General features: G+C 37.6%; 1 protein-coding gene across 2 annotated transcripts in view; it reads right to left on the reverse strand.

The window, feature by feature from the left end:
- The window catches only part of SATB2 (SATB homeobox 2), a 227,519-nt gene that overhangs the window by 197,186 nt on the left and 6,897 nt on the right, over positions 1-23,436 (reverse strand). Inside the window, exons 2-7 of one of the 2 annotated variants that reach the window (XM_027678202.1) lie at positions 22,721-22,751; positions 17,517-17,621; positions 17,276-17,391; positions 16,624-16,718; positions 12,984-13,248; positions 11,391-11,476 (exon numbers count right to left, since the gene is read on the reverse strand). The gene's annotated coding sequence lies outside the window, so the exon portion shown is untranslated. The remainder of the gene's footprint in view (positions 1-11,390; positions 11,477-12,983; positions 13,249-16,623; positions 16,719-17,275; positions 17,392-17,516; positions 17,622-22,720; positions 22,752-23,436) is intronic. The other variant, XM_027678203.1, reaches the window with a different exon arrangement.

Consider the following 23,436-nt stretch of genomic DNA (forward strand, 5'->3'; position numbering starts at 1 on the left):
TAATGGGTGTCTCCGACTCATTAGCTGTGCCTAGTAACAAGCTGATATTAGCACCTGTTCTCACAAAATGGATTTTAATAGAAACAGGGCCAAGCTGAATGAGGCTGGGGAAGTTCAGTTCTGAAGGCTGACTGAGTGCATTGTAAACATGGAAAGGTTTTATAAAATCTCAGTGTGCACAAATCCCAGGGTTTAGAGGTTTTGTCACTGGACTTCAACTCCTTGAATGACCAGCCCAAAGCACATTTCATTCTCCATATACACTGGACAGCTAAATGTGAAAGCCATAAAACCGGGGGCAGATGAAGTTATGAATCTTTAAAGGCAGTTAGCTCCAGCACCTAGGTCTTGGGATAAATATTTCCAGCTTGAATTCAGTTTTGAAAGAATTCTGTTGATTTTCTATATGGTGTTTCTACTTGACTCAAAGTAATTGTAATAGAAGAAATTTTTATGTGGTCTTAATTACAAAGTAACATTCTCCCCAGAGTCACATATGTTACAGCGATAGGTAAATACAATACACATTGCAGGAGACTTATGTTCATCTAAAAGAGTCTAATTTATTTTGCACTAAGAAAACTTTTCTACCTTCCTTTTTTCTACTCGCATAAATAAGCATTACAGCAATGTTCACTGTGAGTTAATGAAAGATGTGCCTTCACTGAAACTACTTAAATGCTTGGGACATTGCTATCAATTTTGTTATGGATTTTAGTAGCTTGAGCTGATTCACTAACTGATAGAATTCTCTTGTCTCCAAGAATATCTGTAAAAAAGCAACTTGAAATCACAATTCATAATTCTTTCCTTTAGAAAAAGATAAATGGCACTAGATAACTCGATATTTCACAGTCTGTGTGGGCCCTCTTCCCAAAGGAATAACAGTCCAGTTCCAAAGACACTTAGAAAGAAGCTCCCAAAGGAAACACATGTAGGAAGAACATAAGCAGAGGTTGACAATCTCTATAAGGAAGGCAACCTTTAATAGCTCTTTGTTTCAGACTCAACAAGGAATCTGTCATCACAGCATTTTTTTGAGTGAATCTGACACCAGCCAGGAAACAGATCATCCTTACATAGGCAGCCCCAAAAAGCAACCTTGAGTGAATTTGGACATCAGAAGAGGCCAGAGCAGGACTAGCAAGGCTGTGTCAGACATGCACATGTTCCAATATCTGGTTAGCCTTTGCACTGGCTTTCAGCTCTGACTGCCTCATAGCTCTTCAAATAGAGCTAATCCTTCCAGCATGTGTCTCTTCAGAATAGGACATCCTAAGAATGACCCCAGAAATGCTCCTTTAGTGGCTGGGGAAGACAAGTTTCACTGCTGTGCTGACTGGGCTCACATAAATCCTTAGGGGGCTAAACTCCCCTGGGTTTTTTATCCTTCCCTTCATTAGGAATGGTCATAACTTTGGAACAACATTAGTATTTATCTGTTCAGTTTCAAGATTAACTTGGAGTACTGTAATGGGTTTGTGAATATGAGGCAATGATTTGTAATTCATAACATCTAGGATTCAGGGTAGCCCCAGTAACCAGTGTATGAAAACCCAGAGCACTGCAACCGAGCACTGAACACAGAACCTGAAATGTCCAGAGCTTTATGCTAGCTTAGCCTAGTTCCCTCATAAAATCCCTCTTTTCATGAAATATAATGTGACTGACATTAAGAAAAATTGTGAATCACTCACCGAAATATATACTAACCTCCCAGAATCAGGACTTTTAGAAAAGTTTAGTGCTGAAGAGTGTAACTAGCATTTCAAAGTTAAGTATACACATTTATGTAAGACTCCCCACTAAGGTACTATGATGCTGTTTTCTGTAGCAGAGAAGACTGATTCCCACCACACCATGCACTGTGGTCTGGAAGAAGACAGAATAAATAATCAAGATGCTTCCTCCTCCTGCTCTTGAAAACTCCCAAGTGTAGTGCTAGTGTTTCTGAACAACATGAACAGAGCAACACATTATCGCCCAGACACACACACCCCAAGACAACAAAGTAATGCCTGGTTTCTCAGCTCACGTTAACCTGCATAGATCCAATACAGTAAAAAAAGCTGACATTGATTTTTGCCAGCTGAACTTAAAGCAGTTGGAGAACATGGCTAAATATCAGATGCCTTCAATTTAAGGACAAACCTTTGCTAAACTCTTTATTAGAAAGTTATATTCCTTTTGTAACTGAACACTGCTTTATACAGCTAATATATAAAGTGAGTGTCCAAAGCATAGGCTTTGTGTTTGGAGAAATCTAAATATACTAGCCAATTTAATATCAATGGTCAAAAGGCATGGACTCTCCCTGAAGGTAAAGAACATCCTCTTAATGAAAAAAACTTGCAATAATCTTAGATCCATCTTCAATTTAGACCTTGCATTTTCCCCTGTCGTCAGAGTTTCAATCGCCTTTGCTATGAGCTCTGGATTTCAATTTACAGAGCATTAGCCCTAGGCTCCTCATCAGCATCTTCAGGTCCACTGGGACATGCATTCCAAAATACTGAGCAGTTGGAAGAATGTCAACAAAATCCTGACTTACAAACAAAACAGACCAGTTGCTCAAAGAAATAGGGGGTATCCCCAATATTTAAGAGTGCCAAGTAGACCCAAAATCATAGGGGCCAAAACAGCCTGAAGATGTTGACAGGAAACTGTCCCTAAGGAAGGATGTTTGCCATTTCATTCAGATAAGAAACCTACAAGCCAAAGAAGACTAAACAAACTGAAAAACAAAAGCATCCAAATGAAGACATCAAAGTCATAGGTACATAGAGATTCTATGCATATTTTGTAGCTCTTATTACTACAACATACCACAGAAAGTGCACATAATATGCACTACAATAGGAAACAGGAATCACGAGGGCCACTGCAAACAAAGGTGATCAGATATCAGCTGGCTTCTCTCTGCAAGCAGCTGTCTTAAAAGAAAGGTATGTGCCCATATATAAGCCCTTACTTTCCCTGTTTGGTGTCTCAGTCCTTGTTAATCTGTTTTCCAGTACAGCACACCAGTGCAAGCACTGTGCTCCTCCTTGGCGCTAACTGCACGTAGCAGCTGCAAAGCTTGTAGCCAGTGAATTTTGCAGCTGGCCTGGTAGCAGTTGGCAAAAACCTAATGTCCAGATGGACATTAAATTTGCATTATTTATAACACATCGAAAGTGAATAGACCTATATGAAAGTGACTTACAAGGACATTTATTTAGGGACTTATTTCTGACAGTTCTGAAGCCACTTTCATCCAAGCTCTGCTTAGATGCTGGATGTTTTACTCACCCACAGGAAAACGTTCCTCAGCTCCTGATCACTGTTGACCCTTACATAACTCACATGTGTGGAAGAACAGGTAAATCTTGTACTTTCTATAGGTTATGACCTACAACTTAGTAGACCTATTTACAATATAGCACTTGTGTCCAAGAGCATAGACTGTGCAAGAATCTGACCTGCTGAAGTTTTCCTACTTGCAATGTGAAAGAATGGCAAAGAAGCAGATCACAAACTGCAGTTTTCAAATTAAAAAGGAAACAGTCACCAGAAAGGCAAGCCACTAGGAAAGGTGTCCTGGTTTTGGCTGGGAGAGAGTTAATTTTCTTCTTAGTAGCTGGCACGGTGTTGTGTTTTGGATTCAATATGAGAATAAGGTTGATAACACACTGATGTTTTGGTTGTTGCTAGGTAGTGCTCACCCAAATCAAGGACACTTCCGTTCCCCATGCTCTGCCTGTGAGGAGCTGCACAAGAAGTTGGGAGGAAGCATGGCTGACTGGAATGGGCCAAAGGGATATTCCACACTGTAGAACATTGGGCCCGGTATATAAATTGCAGGGAGTTGGCAGAAAGGGTCTGATCACTTCTCGGGGATGGGGTGAGCATCAGTCAGCAGGTGGTGAGCAATTGTGTCGGGCATCACTTGTTTCTCTTTGGTTTTATTCTTCTTCTCTCCCTTTCATTACAGTTATTATTATCATTAGTATTATGATATTTTGTTTTATTTCAGTTATTAAACTATCCCTATCTCAACCCACAAGTTGTACTATTTTCCTGATTCTCCTCCCCATGGTGGGTGGGGTGGCAGGGGGTGGGATGGGCAAGCAACTGTGGTACTTAGTTGCCAGTTGGGGTTAAAACACAACAAGAGGCCATTGCCTGATGAACGGTGTCACAGGGAGTGTTGTATAACATCAGACAAAGCAAATAGCTTTCCTATAGTGTTCCCATCTCCCAGTGAACTCTGAAAATTCCCCTTTATCACACAGATGGTAAGACACCCAATGTCCATCACTCTTCAGAATTCATAGAAAACAGTGATCCTTTATATTGAAAGTCCTTTAGCTTTGCAAAACTCACACAAAATATCATAATGGAGAGCGATCAGGTGTCCTTTTTTTTTAATAACCTGAACCAAGAAATAATATCTCTTGCTTTGAAAATGACAGCCTTTAAAAAGAAGGTCATCTTCATTTATATCTTCAGTTCTTAGCACTTTGGGACTGTCATTATAAAACCCATTTTGCTAATATGGGCTTTCAAAAGCAGATTTTAAGATGCCATTAAAAACAGATGTCCCAAATTAAGACATTTCATCAGGTTTCTAACCCTTCCAAGATACTAAAGTGTGTGAGTCAAAGCATCTTGCAGAATAGTGTTACTTCTTCAACCTTTGGATCAGGCCTGAGATCACAAAACAACTCAAGAAGGTTTTCTCCTAAAGCACATCTTCACCTTCATACACAGAAGGGCATTGCAGTCTAATACGAGTAAAGGCAAATCCCTCAAAAATACCAAATCTCCCATTCTGTTGTCACACCATTACTGACAAATTCCTGCAAAGATACACTGCCATTGCAGGTGAGGTGCAACAGGTTAAGACTGCTGCCCTCATGCTATAAAGTCATAATATTTCTTCGCTTTTTTTGTTGGGTTTTGGTTGGGTTTTTGTTTTGTTTTGTTTTTTCATTTTTCAAATTATTTTTTCTCTCTGTCCTATCCATGAGAGAGTTATTTGGAAGCAGTTCAATGTTCATGGTCACTTCCAAGACACTGAATATTGGTGTTCTCTGTACAGTGCAGAGAAGAGGGAAAGAGTAGCACATTATATCCAATTCCCTCTATAAACTATATCATTTGAAAACAAATAAAATAATGTAAGCTTAGCTCTGGATGCTTCTTAGTAATTCAAAAAAAGTACAGAAGATTATTACAGAACAGAAGATCATTACATTTGGGACATTTCTTGGAGCAAACAACCCAATCATTTGGTATGACATTGAACTGTTTGTTCTGAGACCATGAGACAAGGTCTTCAATCACTATAAAATGCTCCATCAGCTTCGTATTACAGTGTCAGCTGCACTTTGACAGTTTGTATAAATAGACGAGTACACGGTTTCTCATTTGGATGAAGAAAATGATACTGGACAACTATAGATACATTGTCTTTTGCTTCAATATTAAGCAGTAAGCAGAGTTTATGCATAAGAATGCCCTTACTGTAAATGTATCGATTGTCACTTGCTTAACACATGTTTTACATTTGGCACAGCAACAATACAAACGTTTACAAAATGGATTGGAGCCAAGAGATGGTTCCTCCAAGCCATCAGTCTCAGAATCCTACCCAGTTCCCATTCCTTCCCAGAAAAACCTCAGAAAACAGATTGGGAAGATGCAGAAATACACATAGATACTTTATATCTGGTTTTGTATGTACGTGCATATATAGACACATGTTAAGTCTATGTATAAATATACACACATGCAGTATGTTCTGCAAGTGCAATAGGCAGTGCTGAGGTATCTGGGCTCTTCAGCTCTCTAAGATCCTCCCAAACCCAAGCTTTATGCAAAGAACTTTTTCTCTGTTCGGTAGAGATATTTCATTAAAAGACAAAGTTAATTTGGAGGACATCTTGTAGCTAAATGTTCTGGCTTCTGCTAACAGGGTATTCCACGTTTACAGACCAGTTTCTCCGTTCCGCATCCTGGCTGAAGACCTGTCACAGCAGGGACTGCAACACCAGCTATGCCTCGATCAAGCTAGGGGTAGCTCTCAATCCCTTCTCTGAAAGAGTCAGGAGTAGGCATTTCAGAGACGCATGGCAACAGCAGAGGCCCCATGGTGCAATCACTGTTTTGGAGCTAGTGACTGCCGCTTTCCACATTTCAGAAAGGAATTTCTCTCTGGCAATGCCGTGGGCAAATTGCCTTATTTTGGTAGAAAAGAGCAGCTTTTATTCTTCAAAAATTTCAGTAGCTGAATTGCCTCTTTTTTGTGCTGATCACCATCACTGTTAATGCTAAAAGAGAAGTGTGTACCTGTAAGGCAAATATTGTAAGACGTGACTTGTTGAGATGACTAGTCACATGCTTCCAGCTGGAGCTCATTTCTCTCCTAAATGCCATCCATAAGAACATAAGAACAATTCTATACATGTGACTCTTGCTGAAGAAACGTACATATGGTTCTCTTGAAATTGTTCCTTGCCTACTTATTTTTATACCACTTTGATATTTACAGCACTCGATATCTGTACTGCAATCCTCTAGAAAACAGAGTATGCACCACAGGTAACTCTTACAGGGAAAATTCATATTGTCAATAAGGCAAGGACCCCAAAAAGGCTTTCTTTCAGTTCTTTACCATGACAGAGACTTCTTAGATGGTCTTTAGGAAAAGTTCTAATTACAACTGGAAATTAATTATAGCTGGAAATTTTCTCATTGAATGGATTTTCATTGGAGAATACTGATTCATAAAAACGATTCCCCTCAAACATTACTGCATGTTCAGCAAAGTTCTGCTGTAAAACTGGCAACTCTCCTGCCAGTTCCTCTGGCAAGAATGGGATCTTCATATTCAGTTTTGCTATGAGGAGCTGTTTATGTAAGGAGGTTTCACAGGATGTCAGGAGCTGAGGGCAACTGTCTGCTCCAGTTCAGCAAAAAGAGAAAAACAAATTACATTTTCAGGACTTTCAAGAAAGTTAATTTTCTAGAATTTACTTTCTGTGGGAAGCTTTAGAATTTCTATGGTTTTCTTCCAATCAGCATAACTTCCTGCAGCTTTCTGAAGCTCTTGTGAATTTTTCCATGGAACAAAAAGTCTGAATTCCCAGTAACTCTGCCTTCAGTCTCCCCAGGCCATGCTCAGTTGTAGCGTGTATCCCCTTCACACCACAATAACTCTCTCCTCATGAACACAGGGCTCCATATCTCCATGAACAAGGGTGCAATGATCCAGGATAGAAGGCAGTTTGAACTGTCTAAGAAAGCCTTTCTCCACCTCAGTCACTACAGCAGAAACACCAAATACAGGCCGGGGGGTTTCAGCAAACCCTCTGTCATGTGGCACTTATCACTCTTTCTTCTCCCTCCCTCAATCTGTCTTGGATGATTTGAAAACACTCCAGGAGAGAAGTTATCTTTTATTGTGCGCTCATTTGTGGCCTCTGGGAAAAGCTACAGTAAGTGAAGATCTAAGCAGAGCCTTGTTAGTAAATTCTTCCTGAGTTTATAATCACTAGGATCAACAGCAAGGTAGGGGAAAGAAAGACCTGTCAATTATTATTTTTAATTAGAAATACAGCTTAGAAATGTTGCCAAATGGAGCCACACTGAGGGACAATATTTAAAGCACAAGAACATCCCAAGGTCTCGGAAATCTTTTGAAATCATTGGCCCTGCCCTGTGCTGTTCACAATGTACATAAACAATACAAGTAGACAGAAAGAATCTAAAGTATGGGTAAATTAAAACAGTTGATATATTTAAGCACATTTAGGGAAAGGAACATAAGAATTCAAAAATATCTGGATCTAATCTCTAACAAGACAGAAAAATATGAATAAAATGTGAAATATTGGCTTGTTGTTTTAAAAATCATAAACAGAATTAAGACACAAGAAAGGAACACCACGGAACTCTGATTTAATTGCTATGGCAACTTGCACAGCAGTTTTTCAGAGTGGTTCTAGCAGTTCTCTCATACTAGCAAAACAAACATATTGAACAATAAAATTTAAAGAAAAATATTAATTTAAATATGTTGTATCAGCACATATAAGAGTAATACCATATATAACGTGAATTTAATATTACATCCACATCATATTGAAGCACTTGAAGTTATTCATTTTGGGATATAGGACCGGGGAGAGGGCCTTCTAGGTTACAGGTCCAATCTACAGCTGATTCAATCTTATCTACTCAAATTTATGAAGTTCTGAATCAAAACTAGCAGGGTTTTCTTACTCCCACTACTCTAACAACATCATTCTACAGCCTAACACTAATGAGAGCTTGGAACCTTCCAGAAACTTCCTGACAGAACTTACTTGTCTCCCTATTATGTCTTTTTGCTCTTTACCAACAGTTTTTTTCAGTTTAATTAACTTTTCCTCTTTGGTATTTATTCCATTTCTAGTTTCTTCATACAGAAAGCTACCACATTCTCTCTTCATTTTTCCTTTACTATGCTAAACAAGCCACAAATAACCACTTTTAAGCATATAAATACACACATATACATAAAAAGATATAGGCACTACAAACACACACAAATATATTAACAAATATAAGTGTATATTTACGCACATATGTACGTAATTAGGAAGGAATGGGATTGTGTCAGATAAGATTATATAACTAAAGAAAAATGTGAACTTTCAAATAAGAAAAATATGTTTATATATAATATACGTATTTGTATCCCTCCCCATTGCAATGAAGCAATAATTCTTATGGCCACAAAACAGCCTCAAATTATTCAGACTCAAGTTGTTCAGTACCTTGTAACAGAATTCCATGAGTTAATTAGGAATTTGTTCTTATACATTTTAAAAGCATCACTTCACACTAACTGGATTCTTCTACTCTACCTTCTCAATCTATGCTAGTTATTATTTCTTTTCAGGCTGCCAAGGACTTTCTTATTCATCCATGTTTGAAACTAAACACAAAATTTTCAGTCTACTCTCCTCTGAAAAACTAAGTGGTTTCTAACTATTTTGTCTCCAAACCCACTAGTTTTCTCTTGCAAAACATTAACCAAATCACAGCAATTCAAATAAATACAAGTCTTGGTTTTCTACAATGGCATTTTAAACTTCCCATGCTATTCTACTTCTCTGTACAATCTAACATCTTTATTCTTTGGGATACAGCCCAATGATGAGAAGTTCTCAGCTCCCTTTTCAAATTTATTCTAGGATACAACTGGACTGACTCGCAAGAATGTTTGAGACATATTCAAGGCTGGAGGTTTGCTGCATTGTAAGCCATAAAAAGCACAACTAGCACATACTGGCATGAAAAAGTCAACATTCTTCAAACAATCACAGTGCAAATCAACAACAGAGATATTCCCATGAGTAACAGGTATTCAATTCCATTGAACTAGACAGTTTTGTCACTTGATTGGTATTAGCTCAGAGTTTTATGGCCAATGAAAGTACAATGGACAATGCTTGCAGTGTACCACGTGTGTTTTTTTTACCCCACCCCAGCAAATAAGAGAAAACCAGAACTCCTATTTGCTTTTGTGCATTACAGAGGTCAAGAAAAATTTAATTTTGCTAGAAAGGAGTAATTAGATAATTAAAGTAACAGAGCTTAACACATGCCTTCAAGGAGCTCTGATCTATCCTACCAAAATTAAGAAGTTATAGTGTTAAACTGAATTGTCAGCTATTGTATCCATTTTGTCTAATACGTGTCTCCCTAAGAGCAGCATGGGTACAGTTTTATCATCATACCATGTTCTTAGGACATTGTTGATTACACAAAGGAATCAATTTGGCCATATCACTGTCTTCACATGATGATGAAATCAACTCATTCAGCTACAAGTCCTAATTTCTCCAGCTTCATTTATACTGGGATCAGCCAGTTTACTCTTTCTAAAGACAGTTCTCTCTGAACTGATTTACTATGTGCATAAACACCTGAGTAGGAATAGAGGAAGGGAGAGGGAAATGACTGGAATGACCAGCTGGTTGGAATTATCTCTGAGCAGCAGCATTGCTTCCTTTCAGCTTAAGCAGTTTGTGGAATTACAAAGTTAGTTTGCAAGCTGAAGATGTTTCTAGAACTTTGAGAAGCCACTGTAGCCTTGTCCAAATAAATGTAACAGATTATCAGCCTGACTATATGCTTTGGAAGAATGAATGTCCTTCTGGTAGTAATTGCTGGTAATTAGAAAAACCTATCTGATAATTGTTATCCAGTTATCTGATCTTGGACATAATAATTCTACAAAGCCAATGCCCAGGTATCACCACACAGCTGGGGATTCCAATTCATATACTCAGACTGATTAACTGGCATGAATCCCACCAGCCCCATGCCAAGGTTACCTCAGTGAAACTTACATCGTGAGTGGTTCACTGTGTTCCATTCAATAACTCATCTTAAATTATATCAGCATCTTTTTATTCGGAAACCAAACATTAAAAATTGAAAAGCTCTCAGGTCTACAGTTTAAATGGCCACCTTATTTAAACTGTCATGGGCTTTAAACCCTCAATGACTGCAAAATGTGCATGATCTGAAAAATAACATTAATGCAAACCTAATGTTGCCCTTGCACATTTCCTTTAGGAATTCAATGTGAAATGGTCCAAGAATAAAGAAAGCTACATTTTAATTTCATTAAAAATTAAGCATCATAACAGAACCAACAGCAAAACAGCATTAACTGAAGGCAGCATTTCTGAGTATATGATGAAGTAATAGTTTTCACTGAAGGAGGTATGTTTGAATGTTTGTGTGCATATCCATATGCTTTATATTTATACATACACATAAAAATAAAAGTTCAACTCATATTACACTACACATTTCAATATATTACAAATCTCAAAGAATACAGCCTTGCTTATCAGAAAATATCGAAAAGCTGTATCATGCTTTACTTTTAATTTGAATCAGATAAGTATATATTTACTACCGGTAGTCATTAACACATGTACTATAACTGCCTCAATAATGGCATCCTTAGGGAAGTGATAAGGCCTGTGTTAGTCAAATAGTATAGCAAAGAGATTATTAAAATAAAATACCTTATTTCCCTGGACAAACAGGAGCTAAAAATTACATCAAAGTAGGATCCCATAATAAGAAAAATCAGGAAAAAAACCAAAGTAGCAAAATATTGCAAACATTAAGTTTTTAAATGTCACAAAAGTCATTGGACCAGTTGTCCGACATATAAAGAATTCCTGTCTCAGCTGTATAGTAGCTTTTATTCATTAACTTTGAAGATTCACTAGTACACGCTAAAGAACTGAAGGCTGCATTTAAGAGTAGTTTAGAAACAGTTATAAGAATTTAAAAATTACAGTGGTTGTCATTCAAGAGGAATTGTGCAAACTCACCATGTGCTATCCTACACATCAGCGCTGTTTTCTGTTTCAATTCGGAGAAACTGTTTCAGTGTGTTTCAGATACTGAGGTGTGGTAACTGTTTAAAAAAATTAACAGAAAATATTTAATGTGACCACTTTACAACACAACATCGAAATCGTTAGAAGTAAACTTTGTATTTACTTCTAATACACACAAATTGAACGAAGCCGTAAATCAATATAAGTTTTACTGTTTATTTCAGCAAAAACAGACTCACCCCTCAAAAACGAAGCACAAAATCATTTTAAGCTGGATATTGACAAAAGAGCTAGGAAAGCTCTTTTTTCTTTCAAGCTGAATGCTTAGTACACTTGGACCCTTCTGAAAATTCTCGTGGTATTTTAAGCAAAGTGCTCCACTTCGAGACAAAAAGAGCCTGGATTTGTTGGGAAACAGGTGGGACTCGGTCCACTGTGCACACTGTAAGCAGGAGAGAGTCTTTCCCTAAAAGCAGGAAGTCTGATTTCCACATACTGCAGCCTTACACCTCTTGCCAGCAGGTGGCAAGATGACAGACAGCGAAAAGGATGAACCGGTATGAGTCACACGCGAGGAGCCAGCTGCAGCCCCGTAATGTAACCACATAAAAGAGACAGCTCCGTAAATGCTGAGACCCCCGAATAATGACACACTGCATTTTCTGCATTTACTAAATGCCGAGAAGCTGAAAGTAAATACTGTTCCACGTAGCTCTACAAACTAATTTGTAAAATGACCAACAAAGCAAGCAAGGGTTTTGTACTGCAGCCTGCACTGCAATTGAAGTTACATGCTACTCATCTTCCCACACACCTGCTAAGTACTCAGTGCTACTCAGTTCCAGAAAAAACACAACGGGTGAGCAGAATGAGGAGTAGACTCTGATTTTTAGGATTTCAATGAAGTCTAGCATACAGAAAAATAACCCAAAGTCTGACACAAGATTCATTTGCACAGACAAATGAGGAGGCATTGAAGCAAATTCAATTGCCCGAATGAAACAAGGACAGGTAAATGGAAACACAGGTGACAAAACAGAAGCCAAAATTCGAGGTAAAGGAGAAAGTTATCAATGAGTCCTTGCTGAGCTTGTCTAAATGCTTACTCCTACAATGAAGAATTTGATATGAAACTCATGTCCATGGGGTGCAATGGGCTCCTATTTTAAGTAAAATACAGGAAAGGATTAATTGCAATTGTAAAGGAAAACGTCTTTTCTAAAACAAAACAAATGAAAAAGAATAAAAAACCAAACAAAACTCCCAAACAAAACCCCCAAAAAACCAAATCCCCAAAAAACCTCATGTTACCAAAAACTTGAAGATATTTCTCCTTAAGAATAATTTGGGGGAATTATTTCAATTAAAAATTCTGTAATACAAACTTTCTGCTCTGGAGGTCCACCTCCTCACCTATTCTTCCACTTCTCAGCACCACACAGTGTATTGTACCAAAAGACTAACTCAAAGATCCCTGCTACCAGCATTGGTCTGTAAGGTACAACTAATCAAGGTTACAAAACCAAAAACACCTTTACAATAAGTAATTTCTATTGTTTCTCAGATGCTTTCATCTAATCTTACCTGCAAGTAGAATGGAAGAACAAGGAGAGGGTGAATTGATGCACTTCCCTTCAAATCGATGCTAGAGGGGTACTGGCAGTATCTTATTGTTTCCTGAGTGACACAGCATAGTGAGAAACAACACTTTGAGTAGTGACCCAGGTTTGATCTCACTTTTCATACCCATAAGTGGAAGTCAGTTAAGTTGCACTACTGTAACATTGGAATCAGGTCTACAGTGACATTTTCTGTCGCAGTGCAAAATGCATGGATAACGTTTAAACACCTAGGAAAGAAAAGAAAGAGGATTCAGCAGAGAAAATACAAAGAACCATTAAGCTGAGTGACAATAAAAGGAGTATCTAAACACAAGATTTATTATAACCAAGTCTTCTCATTACAATTCAGAGTTAAAATAAGATGTTTAAACTGGGCGTATATTTTTCTTCTTCCACTGCTTCCTCTTTGTAAAAACTTTTCATTTTTGCATTTCAGGCTAGGTGCACTACCCTCATAGGCTATAGCATTCACAGTAACCAGCATATAGAATATGAACATGACTGGGAACTCCTAACTGTTGAGTACAAATTTAATAGAGTCCTTTTCAGTGAGAGTAAAAGATGATGTCATAAAACTTGGTAAGTTTGAGCCATACCATGCTGCAACAGACAGAGAGTAGTTTCTCCCATGATTATAACCTTGCTGTGTTCTCAGGGAGAGGCCCCATAGCAGTTCAATCTCATCTGAACTGTAGCTGCTGCTGCCCCACACATTTCTCCATCCCAAGCAATTTATTCTGTTCTAATAGAGAAGCACTTCAAAGAAAACTAACCAACAAAAGAGTGACTAATCTCAAGCAGAATCAGGCCCTAATCACACAAAGGACAGGACTATTATCAGGAAAGGGTGAAACAATGGAAATAGGAGCACAGTACTATACCAGCTTAAACTGTTATATATTGCTAAGGAACCACACACCCTGCAGCAGAAACTGCAAAATTAGAAGTAATTTTGCAAATTTGGGGACCTGAACTCTGACAATGCAGCTTTAGAAAAAAACCACACAGGCCAGGGTACAGGGAAAAGTCTTGGAGCAGTTAGCAGCATACACTTAGGGTGAGTGAAACAGCTTCTCGGTCTTTCTTTGTATATTTGATTAAGCTAGGGAATAAGAGGGTAAAAGCCAGGCTCTGCTTCTCTTGCCGAAGAGGTAGGAAAGCTCAAGTGTTCAGGAGATGACAGTAACAAATTATGCTTCTGGTCAGGTTAGTTTTAGAAGGGGTTAATAACAAATAGAGATATTCATGCTGCAAGCATTAAACTGAAAGATGACAAACTAATATGACCTGCAAACAGGACAATTTTTATTCACGAAATAAAGCTTCAGAACATGCAGCACTATCAGAAGGGGCCAGCACTTTAACAAATTGTATTACTAGAAATTTCAGTCATACATCACAAATTTAATAAACAGAAAAAACTCCTCTGCTCTTCCTCCACTCACACTTTAATTTCATTTCTTCTGAGAAAAATGCAACTATGCTGTATGTTACTTCTAGAATAAGACTGTCTGACACAAAATGCATCCAGCCCTTGAAGTTAGGGTGATATAACTCTTGAGATAAGCTGAGTGGTAACAGCTATGATAACACTCAAAGCTTCCCTGTAAGCTGTTCATATGAATTATGCTGCTTTTCACTCACTTCATCCCAAGTTGTCAAAAAGCACATATCAGCCTTTGTTCATCTGTGTTAGCTTGTTAACTATTAAACACACGGAGATGAAAACCAGTAAGTACATGAAGCTGCATAATATTGTTCAAGGCAACACTTTTCTAAAAAGCATGATTTCACTAAGAGGTTTATTTGTCCCGAGAAGATTATGTTTGCCTCAATGAATTTTGAATTCTGAAGTAAAACTTAGATTCCGTAACTCAGACCCATTTTAACAACCACATCTTTCCATTTTTTCTGATCCTTTTTCATGGATTAATTTTGGAGTGAACGCATCATGTTATATGAAAAGTGCCTGAGCTACCAGACAATATAGTAATATTTGGAAATCAGGCTCCTCAATTAATGCTAGTTAAGTACTCAAGATCACTCCTGAACTTTAAAATTCTTGGTCTAAGATTTTGCCATGAAACCCACATTTTTTGTGGCTTGTTCTGCAGTGACTATCCAACTTTCCAGTGGAAAATATCTGAAGTAATGACAACACTTCAACAGAATGGACTTCAGGAAAAATACTTGTATCAGATCTGACAAAGCAACAACAAACTGCAAGACAAAACGAGGTTAGAAAACATGTCTCTTATTTTGGCCTTTATATGGCTCTTATTTCAAACAACCAGACAAGAAAAAAACCATAGGAGTTAGTACCTGTGGCACAAAAACAATATTAAAGCAGGTAAGATCAGCTGTTGTGAAATAGTAAGGAATTGGAGTGAACTACATGAGGTGCCTCATCCCAGAGATCAGCATGATTAGGATCAATGAATTCTGTATGTTGGGAGGTTTATTATGTGGTTGTTAAAAGGACTAGTTTCCCTTGCTGTTTATTTGCTCTGCTGAATGTTTGCTAAAAAGCAGTTGAAAAGGAACGTGTTGAACAGCAAAAAACCATAACAAGTAAACAAAAATAAGTTAAACATGCACAAACAAAAGAGACTAAAGTCATCTATAGTAATAATACTAGAAAGTATAAGAGTCAGGTATTCAAAGGGAAAAATCAGCAGAATTCCCAGCCATGCTCCATATTGTATTTTTGTCCTACTGGAATCAGTGGCAAAATTACCTACAAATGCAATGAGTTCAAAGTTTACTGTACAGATGAAAACAGAGTAATCTGTAACATTATATTTTCAACAGAAAATATAATTTGGGTCATTGTATCCTTGCTAATGCAGCATCCAGTTCATCTGACTAACTGTAATCCCTCTCTGGTTTAGAGGACTCCTAAACACCGGATTATTTATAATGAATTTTTATTCATTAGTACATTCCATAACATCCCCTGCAATAGCTGAATGCCAGCAACACAGCATAGATTCTCCAAAGTAAACTATATTCTTACATGTAATTCTAGGCAAATAAGACTTTTCTGAAAGAACATACAAGGCCTACTTTCACAAATATTCATCCAGGATCCAAAGCTTAATTTTTAGACAGCAACTTGAATTTGCTGTGCAGCAGAAAAATCAGCACTGCTACATAAACTATAACTAAAAAGGGGTCAAAAACATCTCTATAAAGCATGGACTGACAATCTTATATCCCACAAAGTAAATCATCAAATGAGTTTATTTGAAGGAAGTGTAACATATGATCTCTTGCTTTACACACTCAGAAGAAATAATGAATTTCTTACAAATCTCTTACAAGAACTCTTCCTGGCCACTGACCCCAATTCCAAGACCTGTAACCAATTATTGTTAGTTAATGACATTTTATTCATGGCAAGAATAACAAAAAACTCCTTCTAATATACATACATTTCCATTTTGTGGACGGTGATGTCCATTTCTATCTGAAGTATCAATAAGAAACGTGCAAGTTTTCTCTCAGACTTACCTTGCCTTCCTTTTTATCTACTTCACACCTTTCTCTTCCTATCATCTAGAAAACCAAACCAGAAAATCCTAAAGGGGCAAATTACTTACAAGAAGAAAACTCATTGTAGGAAAAATAGATACACAGTATTCCGGTTCTGTTGACTGCCTCAGTCATGGGTGAGAGCACCATTCTGCAGACTGATCTGGAAAAAATTATTTAAAAGAGGGACACAGAGTCAGGAGTTTAAATGCTCTTGACTACTGATACACTTCTTTTTTAATATATCTTGAGCAGGTCAGTTAACTTCACTGTGTGTGTTTCCAAACAGATATATTAATTTTATCCATCTTTGAATAAGATTTTCACCTCATGCCTTTAAAGCCATTCTGAAAAGGACTACACTCTTATTTGTTACTAAAGCCAAAAGTCATCAGATAGGGGCAGGTAAATTGTGATATTCTATGGCAATATGTGACACCATTCACCAATTAAACCATTGGAATAAAACACAGTAATTAACATGAAATTATTCTAGATTCACATTGTTCATTTGTGCTTCCATGAATGCAACACTTTAGGACTATTTATGTTCATATACTTCACCAATTCAATTAAGGAAGGTTTTTCAATGCCAAGATTTAAAATCTTTATGTTTGAGATATATGATTATACATATATGCATCTTATCAAATAATATGGAAATTGCTTCCTCTCTTGCAAAATTATCCGGTGCCTTTCATTAATGCACACAATGCTTACAGTCCTCCAGAGTGATTCCAGCTAGTGCCATCCAAGCAGTCTTCTTTCCATGGTCGTGGGCCAATCCTTTGAAGCATTCCTCTGCTGGCTGAGGACAGACACCCAGGAAGTATTCTCTAGAACGCAGTATTAAATATATTCAGTATATATATTGATGCAAAGTCAGAGTATTCTCCTTTTATCTTTAAAGTTTTTTTCACATCGTGGGGAAAAGGGATCATTCACATGTCCTTCCAACCACCTGTGCTGCTGCCTTGGATAGCACTTGCTCTTTCTCTTTGTGTAGCCAGTTCTTGAGTGTCCATAGTCATATTGCACCTCATTACATATGAGTTGGCTCCAATACCTGTAATCATTAGAAAAACAGATTTGTCAGAACAAAATTTCTCACCACTTCTACATTCTCTTACATATTTATAAAATAAATTTAGATCAGGGTCTAGCTTTTCTAAAGCTATGCTGTTGGCAACACATCTGAGTCATTTAAAAGTTTCTGGACTGATAATGCCTCCACTTGCCCCTTTAGTATTTAAGTTCATTTTATATTTCTTTCTCAAAGTTCCTAGTCTCCAGGTGACTTCTTAATCAAAATATCTAATATGTACCCACTTAATTTCCTTTAACTTTGTTATTTTTTCTGTTCCTTTATTTCAGGGTGCTAAAAATAAAGGTCTTTGCATACACAAAGGTATTTACTGAAAATAAACACTAGATGTGTTTCATTACTTGTGTTTCATCCCCTTTTATCCACCCACATCAGCTTCATTGTCCATACTATAAAGTAACACCTAAATAATAATTCATGTTCCAAAGATGGGCCTCTTGGCCTTCTTGCTGAGTGTTCTGCATGAAAGAGCAAGGAAAAAAAGTGAGCTGATTTCATAAAGACTAAACTTCCTTCCACTACTCAAAAATGGAGCATAAGATATATCCACACAATTTCTTTTCAGAGGTGAGTAATAATTGGTATATACTTTTCTTCAGACAAGCTGAACAATAAATTGATATATCATTGTGTCTTAGAAAGAATCTTGAACGTGGATTCTGTTTAGATCAATCTCCGAAACTTGGAAATACAATTAATGAGCACTTGTCTCCCCAAGTCACCAGTGCTTTTTGCTCAAGAAAAATCTTAAAGTTCAGTCTGCTGGACTCAACTTCACACTGCAGAAAAAAGCAACTATTCCTATGGGCCTGGGACAAAAGCACACTTAACCAAACTTTCGTAGCTGCACACGAATTGAAAACATCTTGTTTGTGACACTTCTTTTAGCCAACACTATAACAAGAATCTCTAGACTATAATCAAACTTCTAACTGAAAGAAAAAATGCTAATTCCCATTTGTATGAAAAGGAGGATAAGTCAACCAAATCTAAATCTTCTGCTGTTCACTGCCAGCTACATCAGAGTCAGAGTCATATTCTTAGGTAAATATGTTACAAAATAATTAAAAATAATTTCAGCTGTTTACAATACCAATCTAAATAAAATGCTAGTACATTAGAAGACCAGATTTTAAAATGAGAAATAAATGTAAGTGGATTTATACAGACCCCCCAAAAAAGTACACTGAAGTTTCACTTTGTTCAGTGGTACAATTCACCAATATTTGGAACATCAGGTAACAGCATTCCCGGTTTACTTGTCATAATTCTATCAGTCAAGGCCTGGGGTTCTGCATGGCACACAGTCCTTCTTAGGTTTAGCTGATACTTCCTTTATTCAGAGCAGTGATTTGATCAGAGGTCCTTCCTGGATGTTCTCTGAATATTCCCTGGCACTTAACTTATTATAGGCCCAATCCAATTCTTTTTTCTACAAATGAGATCTGGCCAAGATTCATAACAGAGAATTTTCTGTGTGGCCTTTCTTATCTCCTTCAGCATATAAAGCATTCTTTTTTATAGTATTCTTTGCAATTCTTTGCAAAGAATAATTGTCTTTATATGAATTTACTCGTGCTGAAGTTCAGCATCTCCCATACCTTACAAAATGGAAGGAGGAATAATTATTTTGTGAATCTAGTGATCCATCAGAGACTGATGGATCACAATAATAGCTTTAGACTGACCAGCAATCCAAAGCCTGAAAGACCTATGTACATTTTTCAAGTTTTGAAACTTATCGCTAGAAATGTGCCTAAAAATGCCAGGAAGACAGATCTATAGTGACAGACAAAAACTCAATCCATGCTCCAAAGAGCTGACAAGCTGCTCATCATCTTTCTGTTCAGAAACAGAAGCACAAGCAGAGGTTGTAGTGCGGGTCCCAGCAACGAAGACAGGACTCCCCAATTCTGATCTCTGCTCTAATGCTCAGCCTGCTCAATCATACTAAACCCAATAAAGAAACCCAAACCTGTTTGAAAACAGTCTACAAATAAATTATTTTAGTTAAGCATTCAATAAAAAATCTCTCCTAGCAATTTTCTTATGGATAAAGGAATCCTAAAGCTTCAAGTTTCCCTGGCAATTCTGCCATTTAAAAACAAGCAAAAAATGGGACAAAAACGCCACCAAGGCAAATCATACAGCTGGTGATCCTGATAGATACAGACTACAGTCAACTGATAGTGATGTAAACCCCTTATGCCAGATTGTTTAAGCACAGAAGAAAGCACAAATGCACATAATTAAGATCTGATGTTTGCTTTTTCCTCCAAACACAAATGCAGTATTTGTGTTTGAGCACTGGCAGTAACAACTGTGAACTATGCTACTAATGTCTGATTTAAAAATGCTTGTGGCAGGATCCTGTCTGGAGGAACAAAAATAAAAATGTATTGAGACAAAACAACAGTGAAAAGTGCACTAAGAAAATTAAAAGCAGTGATTACAGACAAAAAGCATGTATTCTCCCCTCAGAAAGTTATTCATGTATAACTTTTCTTAAAATGGATCCAAACATTGCCATTCTCAATAAAAACTAAGTTTCTGAGTGGATATATTTTTAAAGTACATGCAAATCCTTGGTTTATTTAAGGGAGAAATATAGCTCAGTACCATTTTTGCTTATTTTTCTCAAACATTTTTCAGGTTAAATAAATTGGTACTAAATTGGCCAGGAGTCCAGCTGCAATAATGGCTTCATTTATTAACTTGAGTTTTTAAGAACTTATATCTTCAAAAGTATGTAAAAAAACCTGAGACTTCTGGATTTCAGTAAGGGATGCAATGAAAATTGCCTGAAGTTTCAAGAAGCATTTCACACCAAATTAAGGCATCCATTTGCTAGACAGTCTCCTAAAATGATCTCTGGCTCTAAATCAGTATCTGAAGGTGCATCCGTTCACTGATTATCCATGAAATTTAGCTGTCTATTGTAAGTGCTTAAAGTAGACACTAAATTGTAAATGTTAAATTGTTTCTTTGCCTGTTCCTATTGAAACATTCTGTAGTGTCTGCTAATGCTGAATAAAATCAGTCCTATCACTTAGTCCTCTTCTGTGAGATATGCACTTTAAAAATTCAGAAAATAATCACGAGGATATTTCAAGGACACACAAGACTGAACACAGCCAAAACAGAGGCTTTGGAAAACCATGATCCAGGTAAGCAGAAAACATCCATCCTGTCATCTTCTTGCTGTGTGGGGGTTTCTGGCAGCCACTTCAGCCAAAGCATCCTGCCAAAATTTGTCAATTCACATTGCTATCAGTCACATTGCTTCCACTGTTAGGTTTAACAAAAACAAATCTTCACAAGATGGCACCAAATTAAATCTTGAAAAGCAACAGCTCTGTTGAATCTGTAATCAATTACAGATTTTTGTTTGGTGTTTTGGGGTTTTTTTTGTAGGTTTGTTTGATTTGGGGCATTTGGTTTTGTTTTTTCTTTCAGAAAAACGTGAAGGGGCAAATCTGTACCAGCTAGAAACACTGAATGTCACCAGGTATTCTGAAGATGGACTTTCATTCTAAAAGTAGCTGAGTGAAGCCTGGTAAGAAACCTCCTCACAGAACAAAACATCATTCTCCATGGTTTCTGGAGATGAATTAGGGAATCACAGAATGGTTAAAGTTCTAAGGGGTGTCCAGAGACATCTAGACCAACACACCTGCTGAAAGCAGGATCAGCTTGGGCAGGTTACTCAGGACATCTGAATATCTCCAAGTATGAAGACCCCACAGCCTCTCTAGGGAACCTGTCCCAATGTTTCATCACCCTTATAGAAAAGAAGTTTTCCCTTCTATTTAAACGTAGCTTCCTGTACTTCAGTGTGTCTCTACTATCTCTTGTCGTGTCACTGGACACCTCCAAGAGGAGTTGGGTTTCATTGCCCTTAGTCACTTCAACAGGTGTTTATACACCTTGTTAACATCCCCCTGAGGTTTCTTTCTTCTAGGCTAAACAGTCCCAGCTCTCTCAGCCTCAATTTGTATGATAGATGCTCCTGCCCCTTAATCATATTGCCAGCTTTTGACCAGACTTGCTCTGGTGTGTTCATGTCCTGTGTAGTGGAAAGCGCTGAATCGGACATGGTTCTGCAGCTGTGGCCTCACCAGTGCCGACTAGAGGGGAAAGGACCACCTCCCTCAACCCGCTGTCAACACTTGTCCTTGCACAGCCGAAAGTATCAGTGCCCCCTGCCATAATGGTGCACTGCTGGGACATGGTCAGCTCAGTGTCCACAGAGCCTTTTTGGCAAAGCTGCTTTCTGGCTGCCAGACTCCTCCTCCACAGGTGCAGACTTTGCTTACCCTTTTTCTGAAGTAAAACAAAACATAGTAGCTTCAAGTGAGTTGTATCTGGAGAATTCTCTTTCCTCCCAGCCCCTTTCCTCTAACCTCTTTCCTCACTCCTCCCCAAAATTTGTTTGGAAAAACCTTTAAATTTAAAGCAAATCTTGGAAGACAAAGCAAAAGCTACTAGGTTTGACAGAACTTTAGCTTTAAGTCCTAGAGCAGAACAGAATGACTGTCAACAGGCGTTTTCAACCCTCTGCAGGTGCACAAACCTGAACCAGAACTATCCTTTGGAATCCAGTGTAGTATCAAACATTACTGATAGAATTTCACTCACAATGAAGCTGTAACTCAAGTTTATAACAGAGCCTTATGAAGGGACTATTATGTCATCTTTGCTCATTTATTTTCATGTATAACATTGCCCAGAGAAACTGTGGATGCTCTATCCCTGGAAGTGTTCAAGGCCAGGTTGAATAGGGCTTTGAGCAACCTGATCTAGTTAAAGGTGTCCCTGCTTATGGTGGGGGGATGGAAGGAAAGTCCCTTCCAATACAAGCCATTCTAAGATTCTACGACTTTTGGAATCGTAGACATGCAACCTGTTTTCTGAATTGTCATCCTCAAATACAGTGATACAGCTCAACTTCTTATTGTCCTGCAGTGAATACAGCCTGTAAGAATTTGGTTGTCATTTCCTTAATTACTCAGGTTCATGAAAAGCTTACTTGTGTTTGTTATTGAATGAAAGAAACTTACCTTCCTTCAAGTTCCTTTGCAAACATTAGACCTGCAGTATTAAAACATCAGTTTAACAGACCTTCATTGAATACTTCAGATCTGAAAATAAGAAGCACTGCTGATTTTACTTGTTTGTCCTAAAGTTCTAGTGATAGTTAATTAAATCTTTTCCAGATAAAAGTTTCCTTATTGTTACATTTTAATATAAAAAAAGAACCTTCTGCAGAATTTCTAAGTAGTATGCCTTTTAGAACAGATTTTTAGTGTATTTGGGAGAAAGCATAGCTGTATTTTACTGAAAGTATTCAGGATGAAATTAAGAATGAGAAGTTTTGCATTGAAAACGAAAATAAAACCAAAGCCAACAGCAATGCTTCAGCCAGAATTCTTTGCATATTTATACATGACCATTGGGAAAATAAGCGCCTAGAGAATCTTCTCTCTCAATGCTTTCTTCTCAGGAGCTGCTGGCTGAGAAAATAATGATAAATGCCAATCCGGAACAAGAATTTTCAATTCTAAGCAGACTTACTTGCAAAGCAGGGAATGATGCCTGCCTGCTCCCCTACAAAACACATGGAAGATTCAGTTCCTTTTCCATAATGGTCCAACTGCTACTAAACAAGTTATTTCTCATAACTCAGACCAGGTACCACCTTCCTCCCAGAAACATTTTTGTTTTACTTAAACAAACAAACAAACACAACAACAACAAAAAAAACCCCAAAAAACCC

The sequence above is a fragment of the Neopelma chrysocephalum genome, unplaced genomic scaffold (genome assembly GCF_003984885.1).
Source record: "Neopelma chrysocephalum unplaced genomic scaffold, ASM398488v2 Primary Assembly neopelma1_44, whole genome shotgun sequence".
NCBI classification, from domain to species: Eukaryota; Metazoa; Chordata; class Aves; order Passeriformes; family Pipridae; genus Neopelma; species Neopelma chrysocephalum.